We start from the raw sequence: 27,141 nt of genomic DNA, 5'->3' as shown, positions 1-27,141 counted from the left end.
AAATCCCTTCCTATGAAGAAAGGGATACTTTTATCACCATTTTGCAGCCAAGGAAGCAAAAGCTTAAAGGTATATTTTGAGTGGTTCACTTGAGAATTTTATGGTATATATAATTAATATTGAATATATATTCATACTATGTATGCAACATATAATGTGCTATTAGACTATACATGTACTTTACTATTATAATAATAATTTGTAATATAATTTTTACTTATTTTAATATAATTATCAGTAATAAATACAGTTTACTTGACTGTAGCTAATACTCCAACTTCCCTTATTCTTGCTCAGTAACCTATTTTGGGGCACCAAGCAGCCCTCTCCAACTCTTCCCACTATTGCAGTTTTGTGGGTAAGTGGCCTCCATCCAGAGGCCCACAGAAGAGGGTATTTTTGGTTACCAACTGCATTCCCCTTCTGAGCTCCCCCTGATGTCAGTTATGCAAATTGATACATTCAGGAATATTGAGATCTCATGCAAAACTGCTTAGCACAGCACCTGCCCCTGGTAAGCACCATAATAGTAGCTGATATTGTAAAATAAAATTTATTTTAACTGATACATAAAAATGTAAAAATGGTTCATATTAATGGGAACTGTGATGTTTTGATATGTGCATGTAGAGTTTAGGTCATATCAAACATGTCTATCTCCTCAAACATTTATCATTTCTTTGTGGTGAAAACTTTCCAGAGCTGTTCCTTTAGCTTTTTAAATATGTGGTACATTGTTATTTATGGCCACATGACAGTACAATAACACACCTGAACTTCTTGCTTCTCTTTGGTTGTAACTTAGTGGCATTAACCAATCTTTCCCCTCCTCTCCTTCCCCTTTATTGTGCCCAATCTCTGGTAGCAACTGCTGTGAGATCAACCTTTTCAGATTCTATATGTAAGTGAGTTCATGTGGTACTTCTTTTTCTGTACCTGGCTTATTGAATACTTGTAAATACCAACTATTATTAAGATATGCTTTTTAATTTATTCTTTTAAGTATATATGACTGTAGAGTGTAACCTGACATATTATACATAGGTGGAATATAACTTATTCTAATTTGCATTCCATTGAGGATGTACAAGATGTGGAGTTTCACTGGTATTTATATATGTACATGGGAAATTTACATCTGATCCATTCTACTATCTTTCCTATTCCCATTCCCCCTCCCTTGCCCTTCACTCCCCTTTGTCTAATATTTTAATAAGCATAATTTTATTCAATTACCACTACAAATATATGAACAAAGAGGTAGGATGACCAATTAAACCTGATTTGTCAGGGAATTTCTTATTTTAGCACTGAGATTCCAATGTCTTCAGTACTCCTTCATCCCAGGAAAATCAAAATAGTTGATCAAGCTTGTTAAAGTATTCATATTAGCTCAACTTCTACCCCAGGAATTTGATAGTGTATACTATTCTTCTTTCCATAAATACAACTTTGTGTTAAGGTGCAATTTCAAATTCTTGCCCCCTATATGTTTTGCTTGATGATACATCATTTGTTGATTGGTTCACCAAACTTTATGAAGACAGGCTAATGACATTCTTAGAAGAGTAACCAAGTGTATTTTAGGTGACAGCAACAAAATAATTGATAGATTAATTAAGGACGCCTGAAATCTGGTGTAAAACATAATTGCATGTTGCATAGAAATTTTATATTGAATCAAAAGAAAATGTGTCTCCTATTTAAAATGTCAAATTGATCACTGTTACTTATGTTTCTCTTAACTATAGAGTGGCATTTCCATGAACACTCATTTCTGGTTTAGTAATACAGAAAAATGCTGTAACCATTACTGATTAGTTAGTTCCCACTGAACTGTACATAAAGGAACTATGAATGCAAGAGTATCAATACATATCCTTTTCTTTCCTATCTGCTCTGTTTAAAGATAACATAGTGTGAACCTAGGCATGAATTAATCAGGCACTTTTAGGCTTTGATTCCAAAACTAAGTTTGTATCTTTACTTCCTCCATCTCATACCAAAAAGAAATCATCTCTCTTTTGGTGGTTTATCCACTGAATTAAATGCAAATTCAAAGTTTTGACTGCCCTGGGGGAAAGTAGGGTGCAGGAAATGAACTTTTAATTATCTGTTCCAATCAGGGTTTGTAAAATTTTCTTTTTTAAAACTGTGATTTATTATGTCTCAAAAGTTTATAGATTGTGAAGCAGGTTTGAGGGTTTCGCTTCTGAGGATGCTTTTATCTGGTGGGTTAGCCAGAGCTGAAGGACCTAAGAAGCTGAGACTTCTCCCTTCCAGGAGTGTCTTATCATTAGTTGTCTAGATCAGTCTTATTTCCATGTGGCTGAGTTCTGAGAGACTGAAGGCAGAGTTATGAGTTTGTGGAATTTTTACCTTCAGGATGATGGAACCAGACAAGCAGCTCCCTGGTGAACTGATGCCCTGTGTACCTGTCAGAGGGTAAGCTACTCCTCCAAAAATGTGCAGAGTGTTTAGCCTGGTATCTCGTGTAGTAAATTCTGGAGAAACATTGATCTTCTCACTCAACTGAGGGACAGAAACAAAGTAGTTACAACTCACTTCTCTTTATGTTGAAGCTTCTAGAAGGTAGGATTCATGAAGGGTCAGACTCACCCTTGGAATTGCCTAACTCAGTGTGTTGCTAACAGTAATGCTCAGATATATTTTATGAATTAAGAAACAAATTACTGATCACTGAGAGACCCCGCCTGACCCCTTCACCCAGGACACCGCCATCACTGGTTAGACACAGTCATGGAGCAAGCTGGCGAGCTGGCAGGTGAGTCAGGCTGCCTGCATTGCAGAGGTAGCAAGCAGGCACCCAAACAACCTGCCTTGCAGAGCTAGGCAGTGGGCAGCCAACCCACCCAACCACCAGGCCAAAGAAAGAGACCATCACTGAGCAACGCTGCCCCACCACCATGCTGAGGTCTGTCACCGTCTTGGAGCAAGCCGGCAGATGAGCCAACCCGCAGATGAGCCAGCCCCTGCATCTTGGAGCTAGCCAGAGGCTCCTTTATAGGCTGGTGAAGGCATTTTGAATTATTCCTGAGGGTGTGGCCATCATCATTAGAAAGGCAGCTCCCTTCCTGAGACACCAACAGGAGACTAGAGGACCTTTGACAAGACTGAGGAGTCAAGAAGAAGAGGCATTGAGAAACTCGGGACCAACTCAGAACCACTGGGTGAGTCTCTCTCACTGGTCGGGTTCCCTGGATGGGGCAGTAGCCCCAAAACACAGGGAACTTCGTGGAATAGAGTGGCCCAGTGAGAGACCCCTGTTGGAGCCGAGTACCCAGTCAACCAGGAGCATTGCAGAGGAGGGTCACACAGTGAGAGACTTCAATGCAGAGTGAGGGTCTGTGGCCCAGGTGGTAGCTCTGGTCCCCAGGGAACATAGTAGAGGAGGGCCGCTCAGCCAGGGAATCCCTCATAGGGCTGGGCTCCCCAGCCCAGGTGGTAGGTCAGGACCCCTGGGAACATCGCAGAGGAGGGCTTCCCAGTCCAGGTGATAGTTCCGGACTGAAGGAAACTTCTCAGAGGAGAGCTGCCCAGCAAAACTTCCCCACTGGGTAAGTCTTCCCGGCTGGGTGAGGCTTTCCCTCCAGGGCAGTAGAACCAGAGACACAGACCCAGACCAGACGTGCCCCAGTCTGCAGTCTAGTCCCCTTTGACTGATCATCAGTCAACAAGTGGAGGCACATCTGCCCACTGACAGGGAATATACGCCACCTGAAGGCCACCACCCCTACAGAGGCAACTCCCTAGTGAAGCATCACATTATCAAGTTCCTCCAAGACATCAGGCTACTGAAGGCTAAGAGGTGAGTTATTGGAAATCTACAGAGAAAATATTAGTCAATAGAGGAAATCTGCCATATCCCAGAGTTTCACAACTAGAGGTGTAGATACCTGAGCAATATGAGAAAACAAGGGAAGAAAATGTCCCAAACAAACCTAGATGGTATAGTAAAAAAATCCAATAGCAGCATGGCAGAAGAAATGTCAGAAAGGGAGTTCAGAATGTACATAATTAAAATGATCAGGGATGCAAACAAGGAGATGAAAGAGCAAATGCAGGCATTGAATGATGAGATGAAAGGGCAAACACAGGCATTGAATTATTGCACCAATTGACAGTTAAAAGAGCAAATACAGGAAGCAAAGATTATTTCAATAAAAAGTTAGAGATATTGAAAAAAAAACACAGAAATCCTTGAAATGAAGGAAACAATAAACGAAATTAAAAACTTCATAGAAAGCATAACCAACAGGAGAGAACACCTGGAAGACAGAACCTCAGATATTGAAGAAAAAATATTTAATCTTGAAAACAAAGTTGAACAAACAGAGAAGATGGTAAGAAATCATGAACAGAATCTACAAAAATTACGGGACAACATGAAAAGGCCAAATTTAAGAATTATTGAGATTGAGGAAGGCACAGAGAAACAAACCAAAGGAGTGAATAATCTATTCAATGAAATAATATCAGAAAATTTCCCAAATCTGAAGAAGGAAATGGAAAATCAAGTACAAAAGGCTTATAGGACTCCAAATATACAAAATTACAACAGACCCACACCAAGGCACGTTATAATGAAAGTACTTAACATACAAAATAAAGACAGAATCTTAAAGTCTGCGAGAGAAAAGCATCAAATTACATTCAGGGGGATAAGGATATCATACCAGCATTACAGCCTCAAGAAAAGAGGAACATATGTGGACGTTCCAGTTTCCAGAACTGTGACAAGAAATTTCTGATGTTTATAAGCTTTCTATTTTAGTATATTTTGTTATAGCATCCTAAACTGCTGGGGTCCAGCCCTAGCAGCAGTCGGGGGTCTGTGTGCAGTGGAGAAACAGCACACAGAGACACCAAGTGGTCTGAGGCAGTCTGAATCTTTATTGTTCACAGAGTCTTTTTTTTTTTTTTTTTTTTTTTTTTTGCGGTACTGGGATCGAACTCAGGGCCTTGTGATTGCGAGGCAAGCACTCTACCAGCTGAGCTATCTCCCCAGCCCTCACAGAGTCTTTTTATATGTTTTTTCTTTGGTATTGATTAAATCATTTCATGGTTAATACAAGGAAAAGTTAAGTAAAAAATCGTCAAGAGTATAATTAATGATCTTATTCCAGAAATATGTTTTTACTGTATGATAGCTTAAAACAAGGAAAAACAGTTCCCAGCAAGGTAGAGGGCACCATGCTCCCTTTAGTTTTAATTTCCCTGAAAGAATATGTCATTAAGTTTCTGTCGAAGTTATCCCTTTCAAGAATGCTAATGTTAGTTATTAACAGTGGAATGTTTTTGTTATTAATAACAGAGAATAGAGGAATCAGGTTATAGTTAATATTTAATCTATTTCATGTACTCAATGATGTTGGAGTCTTTAGCCCCCTTACTCTTCTCGACCAGCAACAAGGGAAGGGGGCACTTCTCAACAAAGCCAGACTGGGACTGCCCGTACCCAGCCCTCTGGGCGGAGGACAATGGGGGGTTGGGGGGGTTCACGCAGGCGAGAGTCCCATAGGACTATATGGCAAGCACAAGCTGATCATGTTCCAAGAACTGTTGTTAACCAATCCCTGACGGTGGTCCGATTTATCTTCATTAACTTTTGAAACCACCTTTGAGGCCTTGATCTTGCTCACCTGCCAGGAAGTAAGGAGTCAGCCTGAGTTAATTAATGTGTCATTAGTCCCAACAAAAATGTAATTCATAGACTGAAGGTAATCATATATTATATATTAATATATGATAGATAAACACAGAACTATATATATAGATAGATATTACATAGAATATATAGGTGATGTGGCCTACACTGTAATCTCAGTTAATATATCTATACATCTATATATCTATATATGTATATAGATATATATGCATATAAGTATATAAATACCTATATGTATACATGTATGTGTGTGTGTATATGTGTGTATATATATATGTATATACATATATATATATATATAGAGAGAGAGAGAGAGAGAGAGAGAGAGAGTTTATATCCATGATAGAATTTGAAGAATAATCTTACAACTCAATAATAGGAACTTTTCAAATACAGGTAAACCTTTAATAGATAATTAGCACTTGGAACTCATAAATTACTAGTAGGAATGTAAAATAATGCAATTAATTTGACAAACTGTTTGGTAGTTTAGTTTAAAATGTAAGCATATAGCCCAGGGATTCCATTCCTAATAATTTATGAAAGATAAACACATGTCCCCTAAAACATTTGTAATCAATTATTCATATCAGCTATATTAAAGATAATAAAAACTGGAAACAATGTTAATATAATTAAAAAGGGTTGAATACTATGGTTAATCAATACAATAAAAATAATTCATTAGTAAAATTGAGCAAAATATTGATACAGCAGCATAGATGAATTTCACAAACATTATGCTGAACCCAACAAGACAGAAAAGAATGCACTCTGTATGTTTTTATTCATGTGGAATTTTAAAATATAGAAAAATATGGTCAAAATAAAATCAGTGGCCACTTGGGTATATTCTGGGAAATATATAGGGGAAATATTCTGGAGGATTAGAGATTGAAAAATAGTGTATAGGTTGATTACAGTTTTCAAATATCCCAACAAAAATAACTTCACCATAACTTCCCTATTGTTGTGGTCACTGAGATTTTATATTTCACAAATCAACTCAACCTGTATGCTTATTGCATGCAAGTTTTATTGCATACCAATTATAATTCATTACATTTGATTTTTTAAATCCTAGTTTTCCTTACAAATAACTTCCTTTGATAAAAAAGCACTATGTATTTCCAATACACAAATTAAGTATAAAATGATAAATATTTTCTGATAAAATAAAAATAATTTCCATTGCAAAATTAGAGCTGGTTATTCATGAAGATGATGTTGAAATCAACCATAATTATAATTCATGTTTTACAAAAGTCTGTAGGTTATAATATAGGACATTAAGTCAACATCTTCCCTAAAACTCTCAATAACCCCATGAGGAAGTCAGGTCTGGTGTTCTTTTGGCATCTTTTGACAATCAGGAAGCAAAATAACATGGTAAATGACTTGCTCAACATTTTACTAGCTTCCTCTGAAGTGCAGGCTTTTTGGCTCCAGATTTTTCATAAATTTATTAATAAGTTCTTTCTTCACAGAAGTAAATTAGTAATTAGCAATATTTCTCATAGCTAGCATCTAATATTTAATAAATGACTATAGATTTCTAAATCTAATAGGTAAAAACATTAACAAAATTTCCAAACTGTCTTAGTCCTGCCATTGTTTATTTCTGGATGCTGAGAGATCAACAGAGACAGTGGTTTTAACCTGAATTGTGTGATGAAATTAACTATATAACTTATAAAAAGTCCTCGTGCAGAGTCTGCATCCTTGCCTTAATGAGCACTCAGGTGTAAGGAGTATCTTTATCTTCCCAGGTGACCTCAATATACAGCTTAATGGTGAGCACCATTACTATAAAGTGACAGGGTATTTGACTTCACACAAGAACATCTCTGTTCTTCAATTAGAACTTAGAAAGTGGTTCTCAGCCTTCCACTCCATTCCTGTACATATCTCCAACTTAAGCAATTTGTACTATTAACCAGAAGTAGCTGGTCATTTTATGGTTTCTGATTTATTTCCAGGCTGTTCTCTCTTGTTTATTAATATTGCTTAAAATAATTCTGGTTTCTCTAATCATTCCTTTATAAACACCTGTACCTGACTTTATGACAACCCTTATAAACTAGAATCACTCAGTACTTGGGAGTCTACTCATTCCAATTCCAATGATTTGGCAGTTCACTTATAGGGTTTAGTTAAAACTGCCTGGCTAGGGGACTAGTTCATGTGTACATGGACTCTGCTTTGATTTTGACTCTGCTATTGGCTGGAGAAATTGGGGCAGCTCTTCATGTGTTGGTCAAAGGAAAGGCCCAAATTTTATTTTTCTCTTCTAAAGAAAGGGACGTACATATTCATAGACAAAATCATCAAATGTAGCAGAATGGATCAGGCCCAAACAGTATTTAAAAACAACATTAAAAAACCCAACATTTAAAATCACAACAATGCAAATCAAAACCACCCTAAGATTCCATCTCACCCCAATTAGAATGGTGATTATCAAGAATACAAGCAACAACAGGTGTTGGCGAGGATGTGGGGAGAAAGGTACACTCATACATTGCTGGTGGGGCTGCAAATTAGTGCAGCCACTCTGGAAAGCAGTATGGAGACTCCTTAGAAAACTTGGAATGGAACCACCATTTGACCCAGCTATCCCACTCCTTGGCCTATACCCAAAGGACTTAAAATCAGCATATTACAGAGATACAGCCTCATCAATGTTCATAGCTGCTCAGTTCACAATAGCCAGATTGTGGAACCAACCTAGATGTCCTTCAATTGATGAATGGATAAAGAAAATGTGGTATATATATACAATGGAATATTACTCAGCCATAAAGAATGATAAAATTATGGCATTTGCAGGCAAATGGATGAAACTGGAGAATATCATGCTAAGTGAGATAAGCCAATCTCAAAAAACCAAAGGAAGAATGATATCGCTAATAAGTGGATGATGACACGTAATGGGGGGTGGGAGGAGTTAGTGTTAGGGTTAGAGTTAGGTTTAGGGAGGCGGGCAAGAATGGAGGGAGGAAGGACTGTATAGAGGGAAAAGAGGGGTGGGAGGGGTGGGGGAGAAGGGAAAAAATAACAGAATGAATCAAACAACATTACCCTATGTAAATTTATGATTACACAAATGGTATGCCTTTATGCCATGTACAGAGAAACAACATTTATCCCATTTGTTTAAAATAATAAAAAAATTAAAAATTAAAACAAAAAAAACAAAACAAAACAAAATAAAAACCTGAAATTTGATTTATACCTTTAAAAAAATAAATAAATAAAATCACAACAAAAGTCTAAGAACCCACAACAACATGGAAGGTAGGATATAAAGTTAGAGTCCAAGACATGATCTGAGTAACAAAATGTGGCAGAAGTGTTTGAAGTTCATTGCATGGAATGGTCTTCAGTGGTAAACTGAATTTCATTGGTAGATGAAATTCTCAGCCCGAGTTCAGATCCTACATAATAAGCAATCTTATAGAAAATAATATCAGAAGCATCACACAGAAACATTTCTCAGGACATGTCCCCATGCCAAGCAAGATCTCCTGAAATTAAAATTTGAGTAAAAAGCCTGATGAAAACTACAGCAACCTTATTAATTTTATTATACCAGTGTTTGAGAAATGTTACATTGGGATTATTAAAGTTAACACAAGTATTATAGGTTCATAGTTGCTGAAAATTCAAAAGTTGTCCATTTCTGTTCATTTTATTGCTAAGTGACATAAAAAAGAGAATTCCACCTGCACATCCTTACAAAAACAAATTACCCAACAGATGTTTCCTTTTCTCTACAACTCCACAAATACACATGCGGACACAATGTGTTTAGCTTTATTTCTATATGTTGATGCGTCCAGCAGAGTCAATTTGGCGCGGGGGACAAAAGAGTAGTGAGACTTTTGAATTCAGAACAGTTTATTGTAGATTCAGGAAACCTGGGAACTGGAACCTCGAACCTGGAACCTTCAACCTCGAACCTGGGGCCTTGAACCTCGAACCCCGGCGCTCCAGGAGAGCCAGCTTATATCCCCTCCAGGAGGTGAAGGGTAGGGCTGACGCCAATTATGCAAAGATTAGGTGAAGAGCTAGCTGCCTAATTATGGTAAAGGTCAAAACGAGCAGGCACGATCAGGAGCACTCGGGAACACCTGTGCACGCTTTGTGTGTGTGTGTGTGTGTGTGTGTGTGTGTGTGTGTGTGTGTGGACTTAATTGGATATGGCCAATGACAAATCACCTAGGTGTGCTTATGTTAATCAACCTCCTCACCTCCGATGTGATCAAAGCAACCTCTGGCTGGCTGCCAGGTGCCATCCCGGCTCAGTCCGCAATGCATAGCCCCCAACAATATGTGACAATTTTTAAGCTTCTCAGGTTTTGTTTTATGGACTACAAATGTTCCTCACTGAGCTGACTCTGCTGCTTACCAACCTCTAGCCTCAGTCCTTCTATAGTTTCTGTAGGAACAGCAAAAGTCAGAATTCTACCTCCTGTTTGTTCAGAACAAAGGTACCAGACAGCTAGCAGTTGACAAACAGAAAGTTTGAGAATTCTTGAGAATGGAAGCATTTCACAATTTAAGTAGTCACAGGAGAGTTCTCCTGGGTTTTGTGTAATTGGCATAACCTCTTTTAGCATTTATGTGATTGTGCTTGTCCAAGATTTCATTTTCTAATGGTAGAGAATAGTATTTTTGATGAGAATTCTGTTATTTCTGGTTAAGTTTTATCTGCTAAGGTGGTATTTAATGTTTTAATTTAAAGAAGTCACAGTTGATAACTTTATTACAGTCAGCATATCCTTCTAAAAGGATGATTAAGGAATAAAATATTTCCATTGATTAACAATAGTTTTCTTTTTTTCCTGCCTCAGTAAATTAAATCTTTGGACCTTTATTTCTACTACTAAATGTGTATAAGGCATTAAAAGAAAAGTTCTGTGTTTTGTGATTAACTTTTAGAATTCAGAGAGTATTATGCAATGTTTCCTTCAATGCAGTCCAAAAGGTATTTCTGTGGCTTTTTCTCCAATGTAATGCAGGACAATTTCATCTCTAATGACTGTGCTTGATTTAAGGTCTAACATGTGAAGTGCATGCTTACGCTACCTGCATTTGACCATGAGCAATTATGTGCAACTAAGACTAATTTTATTTTCTGTTTTCATTTATTATCCTACCTCTCAGATGAATGAAAATAAATGAAAAAGGGGAATCTATAAAGGTATTTTTCTAAATTGAATCAACAAATATTTATATTATATTAATCACATCTCAACAAATATTTTATATATGTGATTCTGTATAACATAGCTTTGATTTTGTAGGCTTGTGTTCTTTTAGTAAGTAGCTATACATTACAAAGAGATAATCACAAGGAAGGGATATAAAATTTAAAAGTTCAATTCAATGCACATCACTAAAACTAAAAAGATACATGCAAAAAAGATAAAATTACACTAATATCAAATTGCAATGTAAACACCTATCTGAACATTTTACTTTACAATGAAAAAGATCATAGATTCAATTTCCCCAAAATAGTTAAATGAATACCATGAATACACTCTGGTAACTCACCTGCCTATCAGAAGCTGAAAATTATTGCAATTGCAGATGTTGAAGAGAATGTGGCACAAAATAAACTCATTCATTACTGATAGAAATATTAAACCCAGCCTCTTTGTGAAGTGGACTTTCATCAACTATCATAGTTGGTATGAATATCCTATCAATGTCCAAATTGATCTACTATGAATGTATCCCATATTACTTTTGGTTTTTGTTTAAATTGGGATTCATATTTATTCATTCTGGTAGACCCTTAGTACATTTCTACCAAGATTCTGGATGATAGGACATGTCTATACACATGACATATTGAAACCCTGCAGAAAATAATGAAGTTTGAAAACAATACACACAAAATATTTACATGTATCTTTTCATAAAAATTGAAAACTGGAATCAACACAAGTGCCCTTCAAAAGCATTGGATAAATGTGGTATATTCAAATAAGAGAATACTGAAGAACACTAAAAGTAAAATTTTGATAATCATAACCATTGTTGAAAGAAAAAAGTCACAATTATTCTATTTGTATTTAGAATAGTAAGAGAAACTTATACTATACAGACATTTCTTCCATCTTTCATAAAAAATATAAAGATTGCTATGAAGTATTTATAGTAAAATTAAGGGAATTATTATCTCTCCTAAATTCAATGGTATAAGAAAATACTATGATTAAAATGAAACATGGAAGAAGCTTCTAGAAATTTAATATGCTAATTAAATGTAAATTTAAGCAGTGCACTCTTCATTTATGTATGCTTTATTTCATAAATTTTTTTTAAAAATGCAGAAATGTAGTGCTATCAAAGAAGACATAGGGAAGAAACAAATGAATTTTTTTTAAAATAAGAAATTATATTAGGTGAAAAATGTAAAAAAAGAATTAAAATCATAAAAAAGGTAATAAAATTCAAAGTAAATATTCTAAACATATGCATTAATGACATAAATAGCAAGTTTAAGAAAATTGCACAAAATAAGTAAAAAGAGAAAAAAACTGAAAATAAATTAGATATTACACACCTGAAAAAAAGACAAGAGACATTCAGAAAAATTATCAGCGTCTTTAGCAAAATAGTTTGAGCAATAAAGAGATATTATCTGGGAAACAAGCCATTCAACACAAAATAAATTGTAATAAAAGCAACTTGGAAATGGAGAAGTGAAAGAATAAAATATTGGCAATATAAGATCTATCAAATCAATGACAGAGTTTAAATTTAAAAAAAGCATAGTTAGTTATGGAAGCAAAACAATTCATTTACTATAATGCAATTTTGATATATTAACTATAATATAAACAGTTTACTGACAATATCTTTGGCAGATCCTTCTAGAACTTTCAAGGAAGAAAAAGAATTTCAGGTAGAGAAAATGAAAAAAAACATCTCATTCAGCATTAGTTTTTCATTTCAGTGACTTTGGCTTTAGAAGTTCCTATGTGTTGTTCATTCTTCATCCATGCATCCTCTCCTTTACACTCTTCTTTGTACCATTAAGTAGGTGCTTAGAAATAAATTTTCCAGAATAGCTTTCCACATTGAGTTCTGGGTTAGAGTCTGTCATGAGAAGACCTTACTGAAGAGGCAAAAGTCAAGAGAAAGCCCTTATTCTCAACGTCATTTGCTGATAGTCAGGTACCAAGCCCTTGGGATTGGGTAGATTGTGACCACTTTCCTGACATTCTTGAAATTCACACGTTTTATTATTAGTTTTATTATTAGTTTCTCAGGACAATTGCTTCTGTTCTGCTGCAGCTGGGAAGTTGGAGAGTATGAAGAGTCTATGGTACAGCAAGCAGGCATGATGACCTGCTGCTGCTTCAGTAAAGGTCACAAGTTCTCCCTTCCAGTCTGGTTTAAACCTCTCCATTCCCTGTATTAAAAGTTTTTCTACAACACATATTTATAGTGACTTCAGCTTTGCTGCCGAATCCATCCTGTCTTAACTTTCTTCATTCCTAGAATTTACATATTGAAAAAAATTATTTAATTATTTAATGCTCTAAAGGTAACCACTGATAAAATTAAGCCACAATTCTTTTAAGTTATAGGGAAGTAGGGATTAGAGAGGTAGGAAAATGTTGGACAAAACATCTGTCAATATATTGTTAAACCAGAGATGGGATATTGAGCTGAGAAAGCTTTCTGATATAATGATAAAGGTAAATGGAATAAATGTATCTCTTAAAAAGAAATGGACTGTAAAATGGAACATGAACTACATGTAATCTATATTAAATAAATGTAATAGTTGCAAGAGCTTATTGAAAGGAAAATTATGGGCAATGATGTGAGGATAACACTTAACAAAATAAACTATAGATTAAAATTTTAATATAGGATGTGTCTAAATACAAACCAAAAGTTAATCGGTATGGCAAATTATATAGTTAATTAAGGCTGAAGAGTGAAAATTCTTAATGAAACGAGATCCTATTCTGAATATTAGTACTGTTAAAGAAGAGAACAAAAGGGCACAAATGCATTATATGTAGTTTTATGTTTATATACTATGATTATATTCTGCTTTAACTATTATAGCACATTGTCCTACATATTATGAATATCAGGAGGCAAACATTAACATGTGAAGAAAGGATGGGGAGTTATATACCCCAAAATAATGTTCATAATCATGAAAATATTTATGAGACATACAAATTCATTGCTTGTTAGTCACAAACAAATATACGGGAAGCAACTCAATCATTTACTTATAGAGAAATGATGACATAAATGTATAAAATAAACACGTTATATATTAATACATTGTGCAACATAGGATACACATAGTAGAAGAAATTATTATGTTCATAGCAGAATTAAGGCCAAAATGACATCAACACAACATGGTGGAACTATGAGATACCTGCAATGCCTACATTAGAAAATTTGTGCCAAATTAATAAACCCTAGGGGGCTGGGGAGATAGCTCAGTCGGTAGAGTGCTTGCCTTACAAGCACAAGGCCCTGGGTTCGATCCCCAGCACTCCAAAAAAATAAAATAAAATAAAATAAAATAAACCCTGAATAACAGACATATGCTTTATTTATGGTTATGAAAGATAGTAACTATATTTTGCATTTTATTTATAAGAATTTTATCACAATAAAGTAGAAAACAAAAGCAGAATTATTGTGAAGTTCAAAGTATATTGTTTCTTTGAAATAAAAATCTATAACTAGCTGAAAAAATTCTGGAAGTTGTAGTAGTATAAGAAAAAATGTATAAACTGCTTAAAAGACTGTATATTTATAAAATATTCTCTGAAGGAAATTTGGCAAATTCCATTCACTTTTCAAATATAATTAAACCCCTTAGTTTTGAGAGATTTAGCCTTTAAAAATATTTATTTTGTGACTGTACACACAAACACCACACACACACACACATGCACATACACTACAACATTATTCAAGACAGAAAAAAAGTGATCACATCAAGTTTATCTAGAAGATGAAATATCATTTAACTGTTAGAGTCTGGATAACGCATTAACATTGCCATGGGAAGTAGCTATCTAAGGTCTAATGAAAAAACAAGTTGCAGAGAGTACATGCAGAGTAGAGAGAATCAATTTTAAAAACCAGGTGTTTATTACTCGTGTGTATTAGAATTTGAAAAGTAAATGCATTAAACCTTTAACAGTATTTCTGGGTATTTATTTGCGAGCCTAATTTTCACTTTACACACCTCTATTATTTGTATTCTCAACTATGTTTTATTTCTGTAGTCAGGAAAAGAATCAAGCCATTTTAATAGAAAGATATATGTTCTGTGCTGGTTTTTCCAGTTAATTAAACGAAGAATTTTATAGTATAGCCTAGATTTATGGAACCACATGGTAAATAAAATAGGAGGATGTAATTATGCAGGTATGCCTGTGTCTTATTTTTTTGTTTACCATGCTGTATCACATACTGAGATGTGGAATATGGCTACAACAAAAATGAATTCTGTGAGCCAGTAGTTTCGTGGATAGATTTATTTTTATAGTTTCCTTAGTGTTTGTCTGAAGGAGATAAAGACATAACATGAGAATGGAGCAATAAAATATCTCATTTCGTACATTCTACCTGACCTGATTAAGAATAGACTTTTAAAAATGAGAACCCCCAACCTGTACTAGAGAATGGGTCCTGAATTTTTAGAATGTATGGCAGACATTTCTCTCCTCCCACCTTCTTACACCCTAAAAAATGCTTCTTACGGGAGAATCCCATGTGGACACAAGGGTGTTAGAAACTGTACAAAGCAGTACAACATATCCCAGAGGAAATTTAAAAATGAATCTGAAGCAGTGAACAGAGGCTAAATAGCTCTTCATTTTTTACACATACTATTTATTCACTCATTCTCTGGGTAATTTTATTGTTCTTACTTTCGTGTTTGTTCACATATTAAAAGAAGGTGGAGCAAGTCCAGCTTCTTCAAATAATGTGCAATTGATGATGAAGGAAATCTTTACTTAAGTCACATCAAAGAACAACTGCACTTTTCCCCACCAATATAGTTTCTCTACTTCCTTCATCTCCACATTCATCAGAGGTCTCAGACATTCGGAAAGTCCACAGTTGCAATGCTTAACAGAGAAGGACACTGAAAAGTTCCTAAATTATCAACACAAATGATAATGCCCTCTTATGGGGGAGGAAGATCCCTGCCATTTCCTATCCAAAGTAGGGCATAATAGGATGAATAACTTCCTTTAGGAATCAGTGCACTCAAAAATATTTGATTGACTTCGAGCACGTTCCTTATATTAGTTGAGAAATAAAGGGTAGTATGAATGGTAGCACATTTTTCTTTCCTCAACTTGGACTATTTAGGAATACTGAAATTTTTTCACCCTTGAGGGTGATTCTCTCTGTTCAAAGTATGGGAACTTAGCATCCTGTTTTTCATGTAAAATTTTTAGCACCAGAGAAAGAAAACATTATATAAAATGCAAAATATCTATTTTGTATTACTTCAGTAGACATTTGATTAAAATCTGTAGGCCAATATTCTCAAAATAGGAGGACAGAAGAAAAGAGAAAGAGGTTGGTGAACTTAGAGCTTTGGACGGAATTGATCTTTTTCCAATCTGTTGTATTCTATACCATGTGACTCCATTGCTGTATCTGTAATCATATAATGTTAAGAGTTTGAGTGCCTTAGAGATACTCTAAACTGAATAATTTTTGAGAGCAAATTTTAGATAGGGAATTAAAAGTTTATGTTTATGACTTTTCTGATAAATATAGACCCTTCATTCTTATGCCTGTTTCTTATGATTGTGCCTTATATATACACACGCACATCACAAAGTCTTTGAAGAAAGAGTATCACTGTTCTTGTATTTTTCACTAACCTTAGTCTCATTCTGGAGAGCATAATAAGAACTTAATAAAAGCTGACCAAACATATTTAATAGGCATTGAGTAAGTTAATAATTACTCCAATTTATAAGTCTTTGTGGTTGTTTCTTAAATATTAAATGATCTTTACTGCATTTTGTTTTACCTGTTCAAACATATTTGATCTTAGCATAGGATCTTGGAACATTTATATATTATATATAATATCATATATTTGTCTTTTGGTAGAGGAAGAAATTTGTGACTTCACATGCTTTGCTTTGTAATGATATGTCCAGTGAAATAGCTCAAAATATACCAATACTTAATTTTTCAAAAAATGTATATATGTATACTTACATATGTGTTTATAATATATAGCTATATTTATGTATATAAATATTTAATATATTTAAATAGTTATAAATATATAAATATATTTTATATATTATATAAAAATTTATATAACTGTATACAAATAAACATATGTAAAGTATATATGTAAATATATATATATATATATATATATATATACACACACACACACACACACACATATATATATATTTACTTATTTGGTACTGAGGATTTAACCAAGGGGCACTTTACCACTGAGCCATATGCACAACCCTTTTTATTACTATTATCATCTTTTTAAAAATTTGAGACAGGGTCTCAGTAACTTGCAGAGAGTCTCACTAAGTTGCTGAGACTGACCTCAAACTTGTGATCCTTCTGTCTCAGTATCCCAAGACCCTGGGATTATAGGCATGTGCCACCATACCTGGTTATGAATAAATATTGAGGAGGGGAAATTATACAAAAAAATTGAGAGACTTGAACTCTGGATTCTATGCCAATGGGGCAAATAAATATCTGCAATTTTTGAAAAGTTTTTGTTAAATGATAGCAGCTCTTTTGCTGATAATTTAGTCCTTTTAACCTATGTTCTCCTCTTTCAGGGCACTGATAAGAGATTTATTCTGATTGGCTGGTAGCAGAACAGGGTCATTTTCATGCCATTACACTTTAAACTTGCTAACTCAGAGCCTAGCTCAATCATGTGATCCAAATTGAATATTTGCAAAATCCAAAGCCTCAAGAAAGAAAAAAGATACCTCTCTAAGGAAAGAATAGGTGAATCAGTAAGTTCTTCACTGACATAACCCACAGGAATCTGGGTGGTAGACATTTCAGGTTCTGGATCAACTTACTTGAGTAGCATACTGCCTTCTTCAACTCCTGGTTTGCCTTAATTGTGACATGAATATGGACAACCTATTTAATGTACCTGCCTCAGCTTACCTTCTGTAAAAGAAACAATACCATTATTTTTTAATTTTTTCTTTTTAAGTTTCTAAAAGTCAGTATATGGGAAGTATTTTAAAAAGGTGTTCTCAAATAGAAAATGCTCATTAAATTTTTAAAATAATTAGATGTATAAGCAATGAAATCTCAAGTTTTCTTAAAATAATATAATATATAAATGGCCTCATCAGGAGGAGAAAATGGTGGAGTGGATCTAGGTAGCGTACCCCAATGCCTCTTCAGACCAGAAAAGAAGCAGTGAAAGAACAGCACACTAGACATGTGGATGACCAATAAATCCTCTAAAACTCAATGTTGGACAGTTTAGGACTTGAAGAGGATTGGAGTTTGGTTACTGGAACAGAAAATAAGTATAGAATTCCTTGACCCTAAAATCTGGCCAGGGTAGTGTGCCTTTGTGCGTGGAGGGCAGTAACAACGAGGGAAAGGAGAGGAAAAACCCAGAAGTTCATTTCCTTAACAACAGCTAAAAGAAAGGCAAACCAAGTAAAAATGCAACAGGAACAACAAAATCAGTGAAGGATATCAAGCAGTTTAACCCAAATTGTGGTTTGAAAGCCACAAGCCATGGCAGCTCTTTTGTAGAGTACATAGCTACCCTAGAAGAAATTAATTCAGTGCACCTTCAGGTAATGACAAATCAAACCAGAAGAAATACCTCTGAAAGGGGATATCACAATAATCCATCTGGATGGGACTTATAGAATGATCATTGCTAGCAGAAAGTTACTAAAACCTCCTCCCCCTCATCATAGACAAGTGGAGTGAAGTGGAACAGACCCAAAGCCAGTCCCTCCAGGGAAGTGCTGGCCCTGAGCCAATGCTCAACATGACCTCTGGAGGAGATCAGGCAAAGACAGGAATGGATGCCCACAAATCAGTCACAGGCACAGGCAGTGAGAGCTCAGATGTGGGAAGAGAGGGCATCAATCTCTATCTTAGTCAGCAGATGGGAGCAACATACATGAGTCATAATTGTAGGCAGTGAGAACTCAGATGCAGCCAGCTACCAGGTTCTGTGATACTCTATGCAAGGTAGTGACTGCACAGTATCCCACAGTAGTCAGAACAACATCCCTGAGTCCTGCATCCTATGTTTCTGCACTGAAAAGAAACGACCAACAGATCAATACAACCCCTTCTGAGTATGCAGTCTAAGGTACGTGAGCTGACAAACGAGAATCAGCTTGTGAGAAATTCATGGCAACTAGAGAAGTTGCCCCTGTACTCTATCACCTCTAGGAGGATCCAAAGTTGAAGAGTTATGGTTATCTTCTAAGGGTCTCAAATACTGATGAAATCTAAACCAGAAAGACCAAATTAGATTTTCTTCACCTTGGCATGGATTACTAGAAATAGCTCCAACCTCCATTCTGATCTTAAATGTATTATTATTAGTTTTTATTTGAGAGTTATTTCCCTAGTATTTGGCATTGTGTCCTGATCCCATCTGATTGTATTTTGTCTAATATTTTAAAGCATTAATAAACAGGCAAAGGAAAAGAAAAATATGAATGGTCCAGAAATATATGAAAAAATGCTTAATATCTCTAACAATTAGAAAAATGCAAATGAAACCTATACTGAGATTTCATCTCACACCAAACAGAATGGCAACTATCAAGAACAAAATTAACAATAAATGTTGATGCCAAAACCAGACAAAAACATATCGAAGAAAGAAAACTTCAGACCAATATTCCTGATGAACATAGATACAAAAATCCTTAATAAAGTATTGGCAAACCACATTCAAAAACTAAAAGATAGTGTACTCTAATCAAGTGGGTTTTATTCAATGGATGCAAGTTTGGTTCAACATATCAAAATTAATAAATGTAATATACCAGACAAATAGAGTTAAGGACAAGAATCCCATGATTATCTCAACAGATGTAGAGTAAAGCATTCAACAAAGCCCAGTACCCATTTATGTTTAACACTAAAGCAACAAGTGAAAGAAACCTCAACATTGTAAAGGCTTTATATGACAAACCCAAGGTCAGTATCGTACTGAACAGAGGAAAACTGAAAACATTTCCTCCAAAATCAGTAACAAGACAAGGATGTCCACTCTTACCACTCTTGTTCAACACAATACTTGAAACTCTAGCCAAAGCAATCAGGTAAGAGATGGAATTTAAAGGGATATGAAGAGGAAAAGAAGAAGTCAAATTTTCTGCATTTGTTGATGATATGATTCTATAGTTAGAAGCACTCAAAACTCCACCAGAGGACTTCCAGAGCTGACAAACTAATTTAGCAAAGTGGCAGAAAAAAAGTAAGCATATATAAGTCAATTGATTTACTATACTCCAATAATGAATCTGCAAGAATTCAGGAAAACTACAACACTTACTTACACACATAAAATTCACAACAAAAAAAGAAATTGGTTATAAATCTAACTAAGGGAGTGAATGACCTCTACAATGAAAACCATAGAACACTGAAGAAAGAAAAATTTAAAAGCCCTCAGAACATGGAAATACCTGCCATGTTCTTGGAAAAGTAGAATTAATTTTATTGAAATGGCCATACTACCAAAAGCATTTGCAGATTCAATACAACTCCCATTGAAATACCAATTAAATTCATAACAGAACTAGAAAAAAAAAGAATAGTTCTAATATTCATTTGGAAGAATAAGGAACCCAGAAGAGCCAAAGCAATTCTGAGGAAGAAGAGCAATACTGGAAGCATCACAATATTAGATTTCAAATTATACCACTTAGATGTAATATCAAAAACACCATATATATATATACATGATACAAATTTAGTCAGCCATTAAGAAGAATGAAATTATGTTGTTTGCTGGTAAATGGATGGAACTAAAGACCATCATGCTAAGTGATATCAGCCAGGCTAGAAAGTTGTCTGGGAACGTATTTCCCATTGCTGTGCACAGAGTTATAATTTATATGGGCCAATCCACTGAATGTACCACCAGAAGCCGTATAGGAAAAGATAGTATTTATTAAGACATATAAAGTATATACAAAAGGAAAATCATCCCAGGTAGCATACCAACTCGGCACCGGAGAGACATCATGGACATTTCGCAGCATACATAACCAAAGAAAGCAGTCTTGTTACCTTTGAGTTCTTCTCATTTCTCTTAAATACACTGGAGTAAACTTATAAAGTTATTGTCTGGAGCCATTGGGCTCAGTGCTATCAATGTGTTTGGTCTCCAGACATGGATCTGGCCAGGAACCAGGCCTTGAGAGCAGAAAACAGATGTCTAAGTTTTTTTTAACGTTCTCGGGCAGAGAGCTTATCTGTCTTTGAACAGGGGCACAGCCAGACCACTAAGTTTCTCATGCAAATTGTTTACTCCTTGCCCTGATTTCACTTTTTGAAAGCACTCTTAAACAAGACTCCATTTTTCTCTACAAAAGTCAAGGATGAATGTTTTTCTCATATGCATAAGCTAGATAAAAATAAGGGGAAAGTGTGAGGGAAATCCCAAGGAAATAAAAGAGAGATCAGTGAAGTAGAGGAAGGGGTTTAAGAGGGATGGAGGAGGTATAGCAAATGGGAGGAGTTGTGGAATGAAATTGACCTGACTGTCTTGTTGTACATATATGAATATACCACAGTGAATTTAACCTTAATGTATATTTCTAAGGCACTAATTTAAAAAAAACCTATAGATAAGTACAAGAAAAACAAACAAAGTAAAGAGAAGAGGGGGAAGGAGGAGTTGAAAGAAAAGGGAAGGAGAGGGGACTGAATTAGAGCAAATTAAATTCCAAGCTTGTACAATTAGCTTAAAGTGAATCCAAATGATATATGTATTGATGATGCAGTAATAAAAATATAAAAAATAAATAGTCTCACCACACTCAATCATGGGATTAACTTGAACATTTGTGTTAGTTTGCAGCAGTGCTTATGCATGTGAGAACTGAATAGAGCTTGGTTCACATTTCAGAGTTTGGTCTGAGTACTTAGATGATTTTGGTATTTGTCTTTTGACATTTACTCTCAGGCTTGTCTCCTGTAGAGATCTACATATATGTAATGGGTTTCCATAATGAATGTGTTTCTATAATGAGTGCATTTGATTTGATGAAGTCAGTAAAGTAATTGCTTTCCAGACTCATTTATCGAAGTTGCTTGCTTCTCTTCAAGCCTGTCTTGAGTCACATTAAGAGTCTTCTACATACCAGGCAGTGTGTGGCTGTTTCTCACCCTTAGAGCACTAGCTGGTGTCATCTTGCTCTCTTGGGATCATCTCCTCTGAATGAATGGGGTGTTTGTCCCTTCCTTTCTTCACCTTCTCTCCCTCCCTCTCTCCCTCCCTCTCTTTTCCTTTTCAGTACTGCTTTCATTAGCAGACTGTGCCAAAGAAACGTGTTCTTTCCCTTTTGTTTCTTTTCTGACGAATCAAAATATAATATTATTTTAGTTCCAGAATTTTCTCATGCACAACTAGTGGATTCTTACACATAATCTCACATTTTCAATAAGTTCTAGAACTTCTTGGACTTATTTACAGACTTCTTCTCTCCAAAATGTATTTATAAGAAAAATATGGCATTAACCCCTCTCTTCAAATGCACATCTTTCTCTTTTGGTTTTGGTTTTGGCATATCTGCTCTTTTAAAGCTATTGCAAAGGTACTCTGGGGCAAAAAGTTGACTGTGGAAGAGAATCTTAATTCTCTCTTCAGAGACAGTGAGCCAAGGGCAACACACATTGCAGTTGGTCAGGAGGCCTGTCTACTGCTAGCTTGATCACAAGAAGTTTAGGCAATTTCAATCAACCACTCAGCCTCTTTGTATAAGGAAAAGAAGAAATAATTTTCAAGGAAGAAATAACAAAGGGGAAACATAAATATGAAACGACAATGAGGTGGCATGTTTTTAAATAGAGATAGGTCAACATTGCCCTCCATTTCTCATGCCTTGTTTAAGCCATAAAGTTGTGATTGATCTGGATACCAAAGGTTTAGTGAGGATATTAGCATGTACATTCTTGGTTCCATTCTTCAGCTCTCATTGACATCTGTATATATTCTGTGAAATCTCTTTCCTTGCATTTGGTAACTTATAGTGAGAAACATTGTTATCTGCCCCACATGTGACCCTCAGAACATAAAATAGAAAAATAGCATATATTGCAATTCAATGTAATTTGTATATGAATTGCATAGACCTAAGGTATGTCAACTCTAATTCATTTGTCCCTTATTTCTGTTGGTTAGGATAATTAGAACTTTACATGAACATCTCTCATTTTCTGCAAATTCAAGCAATAGCCTATTCTTACATAAACTCCTATATTCTAAACACTATTACATCTTTCTTTGCCTCTAACAAAGGATAACTCATTGCACTTTTAAAAGGCATAATTTATTTTTGCTTAGAGCTAAATTAAAAGGTATAATTTATTTTTGCTTAGAGTTAAATAATAAATTTAATACATATATTATTTTTCAAAGATAATATAGTAAAATGCAAGAGAGAAAAATAAATTGCAAAAAATAAATATAATACACTATTTTTAAAAGAGCTACTGAACATGCAATAAAAATAAAATATTCTTATCATTCCATGAATCAAATTTGTATAATTTTTATTATGCATATCACACACAACCTTCCAGTCATGTATCCTTACGTCTGAATACATAGATATAATGACTTAGAGAAATAATTGAAAATATACCAAGCACAGAAGGTTTAAAAATGTTAAATTAATTCTAAATCAGTTTTATAGAAGAGTGAAAAATATCCCTTAAGTAAAATCTAAAATTCAGATAAGTGTTTTTTTCTCAGGGTATATTATATTCTAAAATATCTTCCTAAGATCAAGAAAAATATTACAGAAGATAATAAAGACATGTTTTAACTTACTTCAAATTGAAAATTGTCAGTTTTTGAAAAAAATTTTGAAAAAGGTTCTTGGTTAGTTGCTGAGGGTCTCACGAAATTGCTGAGGCTGGCCTCAAAGTTCCTATCCTCCTGCCTGAGCCTCTGGAGACACAAGGATTACAGGTGTGCACAGTATGTTTTTACTTTTGAGTAGAATGAATCGATTTCCTATGTATTAAGTATGAGTAGAATAATGATCTCACAATGATTTTCATGTTCTAATTCTTTACATGACAATGAAGAATTTGAGATGAAATTAACGCACTAAATCAGATAAATAATGGCAGCATGAGAAGAGCTTCATCTTCTTTTAATGGCTTTAAAGAATGGATTTGAGGGGGTGGATACTAAAATGGAGAAAATCAAAGGCCATGCATATATGATTTTGTCAAAATGAACCCAGCAGCATGTAAAACTACAATGCTCTGATGTTAAAAATGAAAGAAAACCAGTTACTTTTAAAAATATGTACGTAGATGTTGAGTCATTTTACTGAAAAGCATGTTAGAAGACATTGTATAAATTATATTTTTAGACACTGGTAACATGCTACATTATCAAGAATGAATGAAATTTAGTGATACACTGCATGTGTGTGATCATATTTGAATTTGTGTAGTCTTGAATTTTGGAAGAATAAACTTTGGGAATATAAAATAATGTAATAGCATCCTATAATGTAAATGAGAAAATATACAGTTTTCCTTAAACCTTTATTATATTTTGTTATCAAATGGGTTAAGGTGACAACATATCAAAAATGAGAAGCCCATTACAAAATCAGTCACTTTAAATAAATGTAATGGATACCTAAAAAAAAAAAAAAAAAGAAAGGATTTGTCTATTAATTTTTCAGAGCTAAGTGTCATTTTCATATGTTATATCAGGGGTGGATTCTATTTGCACAGTTTATTATTGATGTCAATATTAATCACCTGACTAGTCAGGTGAATCTGCTGGGGTAGTGTTTGCCATGCTTCTCATCTATGAGGACATCTTTTTCTGTTTCCATGCTCTGTTCTTTGGAAGAAAGATTCCATTCAAAGATTGCACTCTGTAGGAGATAAAATTTATTTCCATAAAAGTAAATTAATGATTTGTGATAATTTTATCTTGGAAAGTTGTCTAGGTGATTATCTTATTTTTTCAAACCTTTCTTTGTACAACTACAAACTTGTGATCATTTTATTGCATTCTATATAGGTTTAATCAAATACTACTTTATTTTATTGATCAAATTTCTCTAACTTTGACTAGAGGAAACTCTTGACTCCTGTGCTTCTTTGGTATACTCAATAATGTGTTTATATGTGTGCATTTTAGGACTTCTTTACTCTCTGGAATTACACAATAATGTAACCTCATCATTGTATATTCTATGCCCCAGTCCTAGAATCATCCATTTTTCAAGGAGTTATGGTTCCTTTTATTGGAGAATATATTAAAAACCAAGACACCACAGGGCTCTTTGATACTGTAGTGCCTTGATTTTTGATCAACTGAAGTGACAGAGAAAGAAGACATGCTTATGTATACCAAATTGCAAATCAATTGTAGACATATAACTGTAATCCAGTATCCCACAGATCACTGTGGCTTCTCCTCTCCTCTCCTCTCACTCTCAAACTGAGAAACCAGAATTACCTTACCCCATCCTTTTGTTCAGTACTGAATTCCAGGTATGTGTTTAGTGGTTTTTTATTTAATAACTCCCAACCCCTTGAAAAAAACCTTTGTCAACTATAGTGAGGTACTTTTAATTTCCAAAATTGCTTAGGTGAGTCATTTTACCCCCTCCCCTTTCAGTGAGTGTATTTCATATATTTGTCATGTAGTTTGAAGGTTATCATGGATGGTCTGAGGCCAGCTTAAATTGTATGCCATGTTTTTTCTTTTTTTTTTACTTTTCATGCTGACTACCTGGTATATACTGTCTCAAAATTTTAGATCAATATCATATCCCCAATATGTCTCATTGGACATTTTCTGTATTATTTTTAACTCTGATATCTCTAGAATTCAGAATTCTTTTCTTCTTCACTTCAGGGAAATTTAACAGATTATTAGTATTTAACATATACCTTATCTCATTTATTACAAAGTATTTATTGAACTTTAGTATTAACTGATAGTACTTAAATATTTAGCATATTGTATTTCCAGACTGTTCTTTTATATTAACTTATAAATCTCATATCTATATTATTTTCCTTCTTTTTCATAATTATATTAGTCTTATTATTGTCCAACCATATTTATAGTGGTTACTTGTTTCTACGGTCTGGATGTTATTTTATGGGTTTAATCCAATACTACTTTATGTTTTTGTTCAAATGACTCTATCTTCAAAATTGATGTATTAAAACTTAACCCCAATGTAATAGTGTCAAGAGGTAGGTTTCATTGGGGGTTGTTTAGATCACAAGAGCTCTGCCTTCATGAAGGAATTAATTCTGCTATCAAATTCTGACATTTGAGGACATAGTATTTTTCTCTCTGAGGGATGCAGTGTCCAGTGTACCTTCTTGGAAGCAGAGAGATGGGGTCCTAACCTGTCAGCAACTCGAATTTGGATTTCATAGCCTCTGGAACTGGAAAAAAATAAGATTCTATTCTGTATAAATTGTTCAATCTCAGATATTCTGATGGAACAGAACAAAAATGAACTCTGACAGATGCTCCTTTTGACATGATTATCCACTAGAGATGTCTGTCATTTTCATTAAACCATGACTTAGGATTGGGCTCAGTGATTTGAGTACTTTACGTATTTTCAATTAAGTGACATCTATGTAATGAGGCTCACAGTTCCACACATGTTCTATGTAGATCAAAAAACTTGCCAGCTCCAGAAATAAGGTCAACTGTTCTTGTGTTTTACTTCCCTGTACATACATGGCCATCTGACATAATGCCATATCTCCGTTACTGTTCAAACTTAAGATTGATACCCTTGCTTTCAGAAGAATCTATTTATTCTATAGTTAAAATCATTGCTACATCATTAAATGCAATTGGGGTGATGTATTCAACAGTAAATAGCTTGCATAGAAGGTTATGCATGTCTTACCTCAGCAGCATAGAACAGATAGGAATTCTGCCTAAAAGGGTGAACAATAAGAAGACTGTTATCTATCAAATGTTTTAAGGGAGATTTTCCTGTTTATATTATTCTCCTATACCAGTGATCCCAATTCATTTAGCCAATGAAGATTTTGACAAGTTATGTTAAAATTAGCATCTTAATTCCCCTAAAATTATATCTTCAATATACATATACATATATATATATATCACAATGTAATAAGTAGCTACATGTGTATATTTATACATACATATA

General features: G+C 34.6%; 1 non-coding gene across 1 annotated transcript; it reads left to right on the top strand.

Annotated features, from left to right (window-relative positions):
- Positions 1 to 14,170: 14,170 nt before the first annotated feature.
- On the top strand, positions 14,171 to 14,242 carry Trnav-uac (transfer RNA valine (anticodon UAC)). The gene has a single exon. It is a non-coding gene; the product is annotated as a tRNA-Val (tRNA).
- The last annotated feature ends 12,899 nt before the right edge of the window (positions 14,243 to 27,141 follow it).

Source organism: Sciurus carolinensis, unplaced genomic scaffold (assembly GCF_902686445.1).
Source record: "Sciurus carolinensis unplaced genomic scaffold, mSciCar1.2, whole genome shotgun sequence".
NCBI lineage: Eukaryota > Metazoa > Chordata > Mammalia > Rodentia > Sciuridae > Sciurus > Sciurus carolinensis.
This window is presented reverse-complemented; position numbering and strand designations above follow the sequence as displayed.